Genomic DNA, 11,605 nt, shown 5'->3' with positions numbered 1-11,605 from the left:
CATGAGAACTGTTTTAATTTCACAGAATACATCTCCATTAAGTCAACTTTGTTTCATTTAAGGGATTTAATCTGATGAAATGAGCAACATAGCTGAAGCAGTGACTTAAAACACAGCATTGGAAATATGGTGAGATGTCAGTCAGACCGTCCTCAATATACAGTAGGAGCCCCACCACTAGCAGCAAGCTTGCAGGAAACAACAATTGTTGTTGTGGTAAAGTGATCGGCCACTGCAAAAAAAATAAAGAGGCTTCGTCAATGTGATGATAAAGGTAAAAGAGACCAGAAAGAGGAAAAATGTCATATTTGATTCAATGATGCATCTTTTTTACCAACATGTTGATCATGTGCATGAAAAAACATGAGCATGAAATTAATCCTTGCTTGAATTCTTTGACATCCTTGATTTGGATAAAGTATGCATATAAGTATTAGCGGCACGGTCGTCCAGTGGTTAGCACTGTTATCTTGTTTGAATTTGCTCCCTGAGCCTGTGTGTAGGCGCTGGGTTTGTGGTGTGTGTGTGTGTGTGTGTGTGTGTGTGTGTGTGTGTGTGTTTGTCTAGAGTCTCTAGATGACCTGTCCTGGATGAACCACACCTTCCCCCAGTGACAGCTAGGATTGGCTCCAGCTCCTCTGCCCCGCCCCACAACCTTATAAAGACATGTGGTACGGATGGCATGAACGTATACTCACACAGTCTGTGTTTAACATTCAGGACATCCAGGTTCTCATGGTTTTCAAATGACCTCTCATCTGGATGTGTCGTGTTGAGAAGCTGATGTGTAAAGATGTTGGACGACTTCACTGGATCACAGTTCTGTTCAAACGCTGAACTTCAATCTATACTATTTTTTCTTGGCCTTAGCTAAATGCTGTAGACTAGCATTGCTTTTTCAGATCAGATGATTTGTCAAATTTTCATGTAGTTTTTTTTTTACTGTTTAACAGTGAAGGCCATCCAAGCCCACTCACACACACATATTGGTTGCATTAAATCATATGGCCAAAATTAGACTATATCATGTAGCAAAGATGATTTGTGACCACTCAACCCCCGCTTGATTCATCTGTATGGTCATGTATGTTCCAACCAAATTTAGACAACTGTCTGTTGCACAACACTGACTCACGCAGCCCCCCCGCAAACGCTTTACAAAGCTGGAAAACAATATGAGACATTTCAAGTTTTTTCTGAGCTCACCTCCCTCTGGACGTCCCTGTGCAGCTCTTGTATTGTCCCAGGTGGACACACCCATCATCATGATGACAACACCTTCACCTGCAGCAGCTTCTTTGAGGTTTGTGTGTGTGTGTGTGTGTGTGTGTGTTTGAGTCCTGGACTTAAATGTGCTCTCTGCTCTGTATCACACTCCAGGTGTTATTAATGCACGTATACTCTACTGTATGTGGAGCTTTTACAGTAGATTCAGTGAGATAAAATTAAACACAAATTTCATTTACACAAATCTGTACAAACTTTTTAGAGTGGCTTGGATTTGGGATTAACTGCAACCTGGTTATTAACTCACATGTTTCCTCCACACCGATCAAATCAATGTATTAAAAGAGTATTAGAAAGATCAGTAATTGTCTTGTGATCAATTTTCAATCCCTTGTCCTTCTGTCATAATAATCACATCACTGTATATTGTGTTAAAGGGATAGTTCAACATTCACACTTCCATAATCTATATAGTCACAGGAGTAGGTTCATTACATTTCATTATTATGTAACATCACGACACATGAAGCAAATACTCTGAACTCCTTACGCTTTTGAAATCCCTCCGCCCAGCAGCCATGTCTGGAATGTAGTTCCAGCTGCATTTGCCTCAAAAACAACTCTGTCTCGTAATGTTACATGATTATTTCCTAGCGTGGTGAATGTGCAGGTCACAACTTGTCCACCAGAGCGTTTTGGAGTTGTTGGATTGTGTATTTGATGAGTTTGATGAGGGACAGGGGACCGGTACCGTTCACCTTCATTGTGTTCACTGAGCAGCTCACGTCTCTGCCCTGCAGATCTCAAAACAACATGCACCGATGATTAAAGGTAATGAACCTACTGCTATGACTATAGGGATTATGGTGAATGACTAAATATCCCTTTAATTCATTGTCCCTTTGGGAATTTTCTCCTGGATGATGGGTGCTTCAGATGGTGATGCGTTCAAAGTCCTCATCCTGTTGATAATCAGTTTACCATCCAATCACATGATGTTTGGCAATTTTCCTCGACACAGGACACAAACAATTATCAAAATGGTTGTTGATGAATGAATTTCTGTTGCTCGGCAAACCTCTGTCTTCACAGGATGAAGAAGAGGAGGAGGGGCACTTTTTTAAATGACCAGACAGCTGTTCCTACAAGGCCATGCAGGCTGGGCCCAGACCAGGCCAGATGTGGCCCCTTCAGATAATTGGCCTCAGCTGATGGCCAGGAGCAGCAGGCAGCTCAGCCAGCCCTCCCATTACTGAACTCCCTGGATCCTGGCTCCTTAATCCGTTTTCAGCTTCACCTTCTAATACTGCACCGCCAGCAGTCCAGCCTTCACACACACACAGAGGAAGGAAGGAAGGAATGAGGAAGAGAGGTGAAGCAGAGACTGTGGGGAGGGGGGTTGAAGGGATTGAAGAGGAGTGACAAACTGAGAGAAAAGAGAAGACAAGAGTCAAGAATAGATGAGTGGGACAGGGCAGGTGGGGACGCCTCTTTCTTTTCTTTTTTTTCGTGTAGACCTTGAGATGGAAAAATAATAATTCTCCCCAGCACAAATGTCTTAGTGCCCCTGAGAGCAACAGAGGGGAAAAGAAAGAAAGAGAGAGAGAGAGATGGAGTGTGGGACCTTCATCACTTAGCGGGAGAAGAAACCACAAGCAGGAGAAAGGCTTTCTGGGTCTTTTCCAAGTAGCTGCTGCTGCCGCTGCTGCTGCGTGCGATAGCGGCCCCATATTTCTTCTTGAGTGTGTGAATCACAGCTTTCCTCCCATGTGAGGATGTTGGCGGGCCGGTAGTTGCAACATGATACTGCCAAATAAAGATAACAATGTCATAGGGAGTGAATTTCGACTTGAGTCTGTGTGTGCATGTGTGTGTGAGTGTGTGCACAGGCCGGTGTTGCAGCAGCACATTTGGGATTTGCTGCAGACTCACCGCTGATAGTAATCACAGCGTGCACTTGATGCCAAAAACCAGCAGGAGCTTAACATTAGCAGAGACATTTGTATGGCATTTACTATTTGATCAAATGCACCCACGCTTGTACGTTCCCCATGTGCAACTACTGCTGGACCATCGCTGACTGTTCTCATCTGTGAGAGCAGAAACATATTGTTGTCTGTTTTGGGTGATAAATGGCAGTTTCACGCTGTCTTCTCCCATTTAAGTTGTCAGTACTACTTTTTTTTGGTGAAAAGGAAAACACATTTTTCCTGGGATGTGAGGGATCTCAGTAATGGATGGATGTCATCATGCTGATTCCTCGGTGAGGTCATGTATCAGCAGAGGAGTTCACAGTTGTCGACACCCTGCGAAAATCATCTGAAAAAAATAGACAAGTTTAAGACAAGTTGTGTGGATTTTAAAATGATTTATTGTAAAATTACTGAAGTTATACATGTGGCAGGTGAACTGATGGCTCTCTGTGGTGTGACCAGTCTAAACATGGGAGAGTAATCACTGTTAGTAAGATCAATTATTCCTTCATTCATCCCACAAATGAAGGAGGAGCACAAATAAGCAATATCTGTATATAAAAAAACAACAACTTATGTTTGGTTTCTATTTCCATCACTTCTTCTCTTCCACTGAGGAAACACCAGTGTCGTGGTTGAGACCGAGACCAAGGGAGGACGAGACCAAACCAATGTGAGCGTATTTCCAAGACCATCACTGTATTCAGTCCCAGTCCTCATAATAATCATGTGTCTTGATATTTACATTATTCCTCCTCAGCTAAAAAGAAAAGATGATTTGATCTAAAATCTAAACCATATTTAATGTAAACAAAGTTTGGATTGAACAGAAGAACACAGCACAGAACTTGCTGAAGTCTCCTCCCACTACTGGTCCAAGCACAAGCTGATACTTTAGTATTTTTCATGCTGCATTCATGTAAAATTGGGCAGACGGCAGACGGACGACAGCCGCTGCACTATAATGGCACAAACAAGCCTCTATGTAAACAAGTGGTCTGTCAGCAGCACTAGGCAAAACAATACACGTGACAATATGTTGTCATCATGGCGATGTCGTATTGTTTACCTGACCCACGTTTTACCGGCTTTCTCTCAACTTCTGTGACTAAAATTACATCTGGTTTGTTACCGACGGCCGTCTGCCCGACTGCACATGAATGCAGCATCAGCGTAACGCTCCATTCCTCCTCACTGTGTTACCGCGGTGACTTTTCACACACGCCACCTCGACCTGAGCCGACAGCTACGGTGTCTCCGGTGAGTTTCCGTGGTTCCTACCGTCACGCTGCCACTGAACGTAAAAACGTACGTGGCGACACGACATGGCAGCCAGCACCGAGCTTACAAGACCTTGAAAATGTGGTCCTACGACAATACCAGGTAGCCTAACACTGGAGGTGTTTAATGATTCTGTGCACTGTTTTAACAAGCTTTCTTATTAGCAACGAACACAGTGTGAAAGTCATTCATTTTTCAGGTAGGCTATTGCAAAAAAAAAAAAAAAAAAGGTGTTCATGTAGTTGATGGTTTCTATGTACAAGTTAGCAGTTCATTATTTTTTATATTTATGTTTATTTATTGTCTACAATACATGTTCACACGTGTAGGAGCTTTATGTCCTCCCTGCCTGTTATTGGTCAGGTGAGTGACAGGCAGACAGGAAGTTAATGTTGTGAAGTGAAGTGAAGTGAAGTGAAGTAAAAGCTGCTTGAAAGTTGATCCATCACCATCTTTAATTGTTCCTTCATCCACAAGATCCACACCGATCCAACATCCTAAGGCGGGAAATAAATGTCTGTAGGCTATCCCAAAAACAAAAGTAGCTCACAATCAAAAATGTCAATTACAATATAAATCAGCACTCTTCTATTCTTGTGGCCGAGCAGGAAGAAGATTATTACATGTTCAACAATCACATGTTCACATTTGACCAACATATGTAACGTGGCCCCTTTCTGTCATGCCCTGTCTACTCTGACATGGCAAGATTTCCTACATTTCCCATAATTCTTCATGTGAACCATGCACGAGCATGTGGGTGATCCAAAGAGAGGAACAGTTAAGCTGCAGGATTTGAGTTTCTCATCCGCGCCTGTGAACCTGCAGTAACTGTGCACACTGGGGGAGTTCTGATGACTTAAGACGTCAGATAATTGGTTTGCTTTAAAATAAATTATCTATGTCAAACAGGATCCTCCTTCATTCTTCGCTCAGCCACCCACAGCTCTCTGACACACACACACACACACACACACACACACTGGGCTGTGAAGTCACTGCAGCTCAGCACAGTCACTAATCCCAAAATGACTGTCATGTGTCAGCTTTGTCAGAATTACTGTGGTACAGAGATAGAGACTTGGCGGTGATCACATCATTTTCTCAGGACACATATAATTATAGTAATTTATGCTGTTGTAGCCTACTTTGGCTTGTAGCAGCATGTGCTACTGGCCAAATGCTCATTTGACTGTGTTTTGTAATAAATTTTCAGCTCCATAAATCAAAGAGTGTAGTCACTGCAGTGTGGCGTATAAGTGTAAACGAAAAGAAAAGAAAAAAGCATGAGGTTGACTTTATGCTGATTACATTAAAATACAGTTATACAGATATTTAACTCTGGGATGTTTTCAGTGGAAATGCACTGAAATATTTCAGGAGTTTCTGGGCCGTTTGAAAACATTTGGCTGCTCCATCTGCACAGGAACATTTTGAGCAAAGTGCTGGTGTCTTGTTCAAGGACGAGAGTTTCACAGTCACTGCTGTGAGCTGTTTGCTTTTCAAATACTTTCCAGTCATGCCGCAGATGGTCCACTTACAACTTTTTGTTATGTAAAAAAAAAAGTCTTCTTTGACCATGATTCAGTCAAAAAATTCAAAATTAATTTACACAACAGCTGTTTGGGACTATTTACTCCTGTGGATTGATACTAACTTGCTGCAGCAGCAGAAAGGTGTGTGTAGGATTAACCCAAACAATTTACACGTTAATGATAGTAATGATAATAAAGGAACATGTTAGTAAGTGTGCGACACTGATATATATTTTAATTGTCAAGGTAATGAACCTGTCTCCTCACATTTGTCAAACACAACTCTCTAACACCCAACACTCATTTTCACTCCCTCCAAAAACCTGATTGGGGTGAACTATGCCAAACAGCAGGGGAGTTGTTTACCATAAACACACACATAGACACCAAATTAAGCCACATATATATTTGGTGTTTATACAATGTTGTCCACACAGATACAACACAATAAATCAAGGTTTTAAATGTATATACAACCACCAGCTTCTGAAAAAAATCTTTTAATCCAAACCAGGACCCCCCCTCGATTTTTCAAACATGGTAGAACCAGGAAGTAGAAATAACAAGGGGATCCATGTTGGACTCTTTTGCCTGAGGACCAGGAAGAGGATTAGTACCAAAGGTGAGATATGTCATGATATCACAGCTATGTAGGAGCTAAATTTGGCTCGCTATCAAACGGGCAGGCAGCAGCACACACCCCCACCTCATGGTTTGTTTAACACTGATTTCAGTGGCTGCTAAGGAGTGCAGAATCATGAATCAAACAAACACAAACATTTTAACACACACATACACACACACAGCACAAAGCTGAGCTGTGAGAAAGTGAAGAAGAATCTCCATCAGCGTTGTGTTTGCAGTAAAAAAAGTTTTCTCGTCCCGTGTTTATAGCAACAGTTGCTAAAAGAAGTCAGACTCAGACATGTGCTGAAATAACACTGGTCAGATTTTAACACAGGAGCTTAATGGGGCAAATGCATATTCTTTTTTCTTTGCAAATCAGTATGTATTGTATTTCAGCACTGTTTTGTCATTTAATGTTCTTTTTTTTTTGGTCAAGTTTGTTCTTGTAGCTACTGTACAGCTCAGCACAGCAGGGTTGATACTGCACACAGCTTACGACCTCACTCAACAGCCACAGCAATGAGACTACACTAACTAAACTTAACCCTTATGTGTTCTGTTCACATTTGTCTAAAAAAGGACACACATCATCTAAAACATAAACAAACAGTGTAACAGCCAAAATATATTTTGCATTGTTTCTTTTGTCAGGGCCTACGTCATTGCGTTGATACATTGGGGGTGTGTGGTTATTTTCTTCTCCTTATTGTGTGTTTGAACACAAAGGAACTCTAATATTTGTTGTTGACTGTCACCTCATCTTTATTATCATTATCCTTATTGATTGAGACTCACCTAGTATTATTTTTTCCCCCTTTTTGCTATAACTGCTTGTTGGCTCTTTCTGTTACATTAACCTGTTCAACTGATCATGGACCCTTTAACTTTTTGTATGCATCATAAAAAGATAGCTTTAAGTTCCTCAGTGGCTAAAGGCTTGAAGGACAGCCGCAACAAACCGGTTTCATCTCTTTTAGTTTGATGAAAAACTTGATTTTAAAATAGAGCTTGGTGTGATAATGTCTATTCAGTGATTCTCTTGAAAATGCTGACGCCAAAGTTTTCACCTTTCATGATTCATTTGTGTTCACAGAGACTCAAATTGGGAGTTGGAGGGTATGTGGATTTACCTGTGTTTCATTGGATGACAGAAGACCCAACATCAGGCCTCCAGTGAGATCTGTGACTGTGGAAGCTGGATATCGTGCTGCTGCAGCTGAACAGGTACAAAAACAAACATCTTTTTTGTTGCATTCCTGTATTATTTGAACCACCAGAAGCAAAAGATATTTACATTCAGGAAAGCTGCCATTCTTGTTTCCACAGTAGCTTAAAAAGCTCATTGAGTGGTGCAGAAAACTTACAGTGCAGACTTGTAATTAAGTTTCATGCACAAAGCATAGACCCCTGAACAGGACATCTGTATGTGAACCATGGGCATTGATCTGCTGCTATGACTGGAACTGGTTGCAGGTGATTTTCTCCTATTTAGCTTAAGTTGTAACCAGCACTTCAGTTTATCCTGCAAGAGGCTGGATGGTGTTGAAAGTCAGGGTCAGTCCATTTCTTCTACACCGAACCGGGAACACACTTTTTATGTGCACATAGGTATTGTCATGTTTAATTGGTGCCAAACAAGTTTTGAAATTTTGCTTTTCTGTAAAAATCTCATTAATTAGTTGTAGCACTACGGACCAGACAGGAGTCCACATACTTTTGACCGCACACTTCCTGACAACTGTTCATGTCATGAGTGGTCTCTCCTGTGTCACTCACCTGTAGCAGGTTTCTAACCAATGACAGGCTGCGGTTGACTTCCACCATGACGACACTGGCACACAACCACTGGACAAAGAGCCAGACGGTGACTTAACCAGCGTGACCTTTGGAGACGCCTCCGAAAAACAAAAACTGAAAAGAGACAGATATGATAAACCTCGAAGCAAAACATGCAAATGCAAACATCTTGAGTTTTTGTTTGTAATATGAGTTTCATGGCAACAGTAATCCAAAAGCAATCAAATGTCAGTTCAGGATTCAGCCTGTTGCTTCACTCCTGCATGTGGGTGTCTCGTTCTCTGGAAGTTTGAGATTTTAAAAAAACCTCATTATCATTGTAAAAGAGCAGGTTTTTATGTTTTCAGGCTACATTGTGTAGCTGTAAAGGACTGTATAGTAAGTTTTAATGCAATACATTGACAAACAAAATGCCAAATACTAGTATCGATCTGCAGAGACTTGAAGTGCACCTTCGTCTATAAGAGTAAGCGTTGCCTCTGATGGGAGGTCATGATTGTCAATAACTTTGAGTATATAATTAAAGCAGACAAGATGATCTTTGAAATTAGATTTTGATACCAAGTGAAAATGAACGGTTTCATGTGGGATTGCAGAGTGTACCTGTGCTGTGCTAAAGAGCTGTCTTGTTCTTTTTGGGGGTGCAGCAGCTGCCTGGCATCCAGAGAGATAAACATCACTGTCCGCCGCCATGTTGTCCTAATAGACCCCTGCTGCATGCTATTGTTTGATTAGCTACAGGGTCAGTATTGTTATATTGCACGGTCTCGTCGGTGCTTCTGGATAAACTGCAGGTTTGGATGTAAACAGGGACTCGGTGTGTTTATAGGATGCAGCAGCTGTAGCCCAGGTTTCAGGATCAGATAAGCTGCTCCAGGGACCTGGCAGCGTGCAGAGCAGCAGCAGAAAGCGAACAGAAGCTGAGCAGCATTGTAGTCGCAGCTGAGGAGGAGGAGGAGGGAGTGGGGGCTTCGGTTTAGTAGAGCTTGTTTTGTTAATTAGGAGACATGGGATGGGCGGAGTTTAGAGACCGGATCAGATCCCAGTCAGTTGGAAGTGTCGTGACATTGGTACAATGGCTTCTCCCTATCCTCCTATTATGTTATTGAGAAATATGTGATCGCATGTCACCATAACCAAGTTTGGGTTTAACTTTTTTGAAAAGGACGATGATGCAGCCGCCTTTCTTTGTAACCATGAAGCAAGTTGTACTGGTTTCTTTATTCCATTTCTGTCAGTAGCTCGCTGTACAACACAACCTCAATGCAAAGATACTGTATGTGTTGTTATTGCGCCTGCAGACGCTCCCATAGATTCATTATTAGACAAACAGACCTGTAGACCATGCAGCATCACAAACCTCAGGTTGTTTTTACAGTCAGATGTTGAATGAACAGACACCATGTGGGCTGGATGTAAATGAAGATAATACAACTTCTTGAACAACTTGATTTTGATAAAAGTGGCCACAGCATTAGGAAATAATATGCAACAGGTCTGAGAGTTTTACACTTTTGCCCTTGTGGAGTTTTTTCCCATGCATGCAGCATCATCAATAATCCAGTCTCCCCAGGATGAGATTATAGAAGCAGTCAGATTATGATGTGATGTTCAGCATCTCCTTCCTCCTTCCTTGATATTCTATTCAAAAATGTTTTGTCATTATTAGAAGTGAGTGTCTCTGTGTCCATGTGGCTGCAGCTGACTGTTTTCATCTGCAGATTTTAATTAGTCCACCTTTATTTATTTCCAAATCCAATTTGATAAGAAAAACACACACAGCTGTCAGATCTATTCTATTTTCTATTCTATCCTATAGTGTCTCTAATAATGCAGTGGAAGTGGGGAATTCCTTTCCCGAGAAACTCCAGTTCAAATATTTACAGGCTATAAAGCGCTCGCTGTTTTGAACTTTGCCCTCCAGGTTCGTGCGCGTTCACGTATAGTCGCGCGGTCTTATTTAAGCGTATCACTTATCACGGCAAACGAGAATTATGGGTAACTTTTACGGCGGCGTGGGCGCGCTGTGTTTTTGTAGGGAATCATATATATGAGCCGCGAGTGACTTTGTTCTCCTTCGTCAAATCAAAGCGCGGAGCTGCTGTTACAGCCAGTGCGCATGCCCGCCGCCCTGAGTAAACTTTCTTCCTCCGCCGTGCACGTGGGCGCGCCCAAGGAAAGAATTTGAAGCCGCGCGCGCTGCTGATGTTACTGTTGTGACTTGTTATGAATGATGAAGCTGAACGACAAAAGAGCTTCAGTAACCTGTGACACAAAGAGCTGCGCTCACTGTAAAAAAAACTTTTTATCTTATTGTCATAAAATTTTAAAATCACAAAGACGCAGCTGTCTGTATAAACTCGCTTTGAATTTGAATGAAAGATAAATATTATCGTAATATTATAGTAGCTACTTTTAAATGTGAGCCTCACTGTAGATATTTCAGGTCACATATCAAAGAGCTAAATTCACCAAAAGACATCCGAGTCCATAAACTCAAACATTTCTAAATGCCACGGACAGATCCATGGGAAATAAACTCATTCAAAAAGTACAAAGTTCCCGAAAAGTGAGTTTATCTGGATGTAAGGTTAAATATTCTAGGAATATTGCAGGGCTATATTTTGGAAATATATATATAAAAAAATCTCCTTAATTTTTTGATATAATCAGATTGAGATACAGATGAAGAAGCACCATAATGTAAGAGTAAATAAATAATTGCTTTCTGGGCTTCACACACTGACTCAAGAGGAAACATTATTCAAATAAACTCACTTTCAGTATCACAAAGACAAAAATATTATAGGAGCTATTATTTAAGTGTAGAATAGTTTAGACTTCAGGAGGACGGTTCTGAAAAAGCTCCTGAAGGATCAAATAAAAATACTCACTGAGGGTAAAAATACTGTAGGAATATTAAAGTTATTATAGGAGATCAATTTACCACATCACAGACAAACTGCAAGTCAAGGTACAATATTAAAGGATTATCATTAAGGAAAACGATGACAAAAAACAAACACTGTAAGGTTAAAAAAAATATTTAAAAAAATGTTTTAAAAAAACAACAACAACTAAAATCATAATTATATTTTAAGTAAGGGAGGAAACTGGTAAAATAACCTCTTGGTATCAGACAAACCACCTGTTACGGTAAATTAT

Source organism: Trachurus japonicus, chromosome 14, assembly GCF_045865225.1.
Source record: "Trachurus japonicus isolate A0001 chromosome 14, Traja_1.0".
In the NCBI taxonomy this organism is placed as follows: domain Eukaryota; kingdom Metazoa; phylum Chordata; class Actinopteri; order Carangiformes; family Carangidae; genus Trachurus; species Trachurus japonicus.
Note: the sequence above shows the minus strand (reverse complement) of the source record.